Raw genomic sequence first — 2,500 nt, 5'->3', positions numbered from 1 at the left:
CTCCCGGGCCGCGCGTCGGAGCGAGTTCGGCGGGCGCCACGCGGCGCGGCGCGACGCGAGAAAAGGCGGCGGGCGATGTCGCGCTACCTCCGTGCGAGCGGGGTAGCGCGCTCGTCCGACGACCCCAGTAGCGCGGCGCGGCGCGACGACAGGCGACCGCCAGCGACGGGCGAAAGGCGGCGGCCGTGCGCGGGACCCCCGTAACCGGGGAATCCCCCTCTGCCGACGACCCTAGCTCGGCGCGGTTCTCGCGCTTCCGGCGCGCGCTTCCGGGGCGGCACTCGCCTCGACGACCTCCCGTCCTTTAAAGGTAACGGTTCGGGCCGGCGCCCCGGCGTCCGTCCGCCCGTCGGTGTCGCGTGTCCGTGCGGCGCGGGGCTGCTCTCGGCGAGGGTCGCCGAGCAAGCGGATCCCCGCACGGATCACAACGGCCGTATGGCGGCGGCGTCGGGACGCCCGCCCGAGACGAAGGTTCAGGGCGACGAAACGGTGCTCCCACCGGCTACCTTTTTCCCCGGCCAAACGCGTCCGTCGGCCGGAGCCCTCGAGGGGCCGCGTAGCGCGCGCGTGGGCCGGCCCCCGGACACCGGAGTCCCTCCCGGGGCTCCGGACACCGGGGGTTCGGTTCCGCGCGGTCCGCCGCGGTCTCCTCTGTCCATCCATAGTCCGGGCAGGCCGCGGCCGGGTCGGGGGCCAGTCCCCCCTCGGTGTCAGCGCGGTCGCGCCGCCCTTGTAAACCAAACCCACTCGCTGACGGGTAGCAACACCCAAAGCGTCGCTTCGCGGCGCGGCGGGGCTTCCAAGTCGGATGGCCTTCCGGGGTCCGGGTAGGAGACGCCGGGGGCCGGCCTCAGCGCCGAGCCCCCGACCTACCCGGCGAGTCCGGTCGCCGAGTCGTGTCAGGCCCGAGCGGGAGACGCCGGGCGCCGGCCTCAGCGCCGAGCGCCCGACCTACCCGGGCCGACGCACGTCTCGGGCGCCGTCGCGGCCCCGAGCGGGAGACGCCGGGCGCCGGCCTCAGCGCCGCGCGCCCGACCCGCTCGGCTCGTCGCGGCGTCGCGCGTATCGCGCCCGTCGGTAACCGCGCCGCGGGTTAGGGGCTCGCTCGCGGGAGCGACCGAACGGCACCCGCGGCGCGTTCGTCTCCGGTACAAACCCTGTCGTGAATTTGTCTCCGATCGTCCCGGGCGGACGTAAAAGGGCCCAAACGTACGACTCTTAGCGGTGGATCACTCGGCTCGTGCGTCGATGAAGAACGCAGCTAGCTGCGAGAACTAATGTGATTTGCAGGACACATTGATCATCGACACTTTGAACGCACATTGCGGCCCCGGTTTTACCCCGGGGCCACGCCTGTCTGAGCGGCGCTTTCCAATCGATCGGACGCGGGCCGGGCCCTCCGCGACATTCCGCCGGTCCGTCCGGCGGGTGGCGCGAGAACCCGGTCCGCGCGGGCGAGGCTCGGGCCCTCCGCGACATTCCGCCGGTCCGCCCGGCGGGTGGCGCGCGACCCGTGTCCCCGCCCACTCCGCGGCTGGGGTTTCGCAGGGACCCCCGTCCCTTCGTACCCTCAAATACAGACTCGGGCGGCGCTCCGTGTCCGTCCGCCCGTCGGTGTCGCGCGTCCGCGCGTCCGGAGGTGCTTCTCGGCTGCCGGTGAGTACGGCTGGTACTTAGCATACCGAGAAGGTGCTCCGCGCGCGCGGCTCCGCGCGGCGGCCCGTATGGCGGCGGCGCTCGGCGCCCTCCTCAGGTAAAGGTCCCGGTCGGCGCCTCGGCGTCCGTCCGCCCGTCGGTGTCGCGTGTCCGTGCGGCGCGGGGCTGCTCTCGGCGAGGGTCGCCGAGCAAGCGGATCCCCGCACGGATCACAACGGCCGTATGGCGGCGGCGCCGGTCCCGGCGCCGGCCCCGACCGCACAGCTCTACGCGCACGCCCTCAGATCAGACGAGACGACCCGCTGAATTTAAGCATATTACTAAGCGGAGGAAAAGAAACTAACCAGGATTCCCTCAGTAGCGGCGAGCGAAGAGGGAAAAGCCCAGCGCCGAATCCCCGCCCTGCGGTAGGGCGAGGGAAATGTGGCGTACGGAAGGCCGCTTTAGCCCGGCGCCGCTCGGGGGCCCGAGTCCTTCTGATAGAGGCTCAGCCCAGGGACGGTGTGAGGCCGGTAGCGGCCCCCGGCTCGCCGGGGCGAGGCCTTCTCGGAGTCGGGTTGCTTGTGAATGCAGCCCAAAGCGGGTGGTAAACTCCATCTAAGGCTAAATACTGGCACGAGACCGATAGTCGACAAGTACCTTGAGGGAAAGTTGAAAAGAACTTTGAAGAGAGAGTTCAACAGGGCGTGAAACCGTTAAGAGGTAAACGGGTGGGGCCCGCGCAGTCTGCTCGGGGGACTCAACCCGGCGGCGCCAGGGCGGCCGGTCGGTCGGCGCGGCGGTCGCGTCCCGTCCCCGGTTCCCGCTCCCCCTCGGGGGACGGGGCCGGGGCGGGCGCGGCCAC

The 2,500-nt window shown here is 71.8% G+C and overlaps 2 non-coding genes across 2 annotated transcripts in view; both read left to right on the top strand.

Moving 5' to 3' along the window:
• The first annotated feature begins 1,213 nt into the window (after nt 1-1,213).
• Nucleotides 1,214-1,367, top strand: LOC148345212 (5.8S ribosomal RNA). The gene has a single exon (XR_015848751.1). It is a non-coding gene; the product is annotated as a 5.8S ribosomal RNA (ribosomal RNA).
• A 564-nt stretch (nt 1,368-1,931) lies between these two features.
• Nucleotides 1,932-2,500, top strand: part of LOC148345211 (28S ribosomal RNA) — a 4,530-nt gene continuing 3,961 nt past the window's right edge. Inside the window, exon 1 of the ribosomal RNA XR_015848745.1 lies at nt 1,932-2,500. This exon is cut by the window's right edge and continues 3,961 nt beyond it. This is a non-coding gene — a ribosomal RNA (28S ribosomal RNA).

The sequence above is a fragment of the Urocampus carinirostris genome, unplaced genomic scaffold, assembly GCF_059441175.1.
Source record: "Urocampus carinirostris isolate Australia breed hairy pipefish unplaced genomic scaffold, RoL_Ucar_1.0 HiC_scaffold_66, whole genome shotgun sequence".
Classification (NCBI taxonomy): Eukaryota; Metazoa; Chordata; class Actinopteri; order Syngnathiformes; family Syngnathidae; genus Urocampus; species Urocampus carinirostris.
Note: the sequence above shows the minus strand (reverse complement) of the source record. Positions and strands in the feature narration are given on the sequence as shown.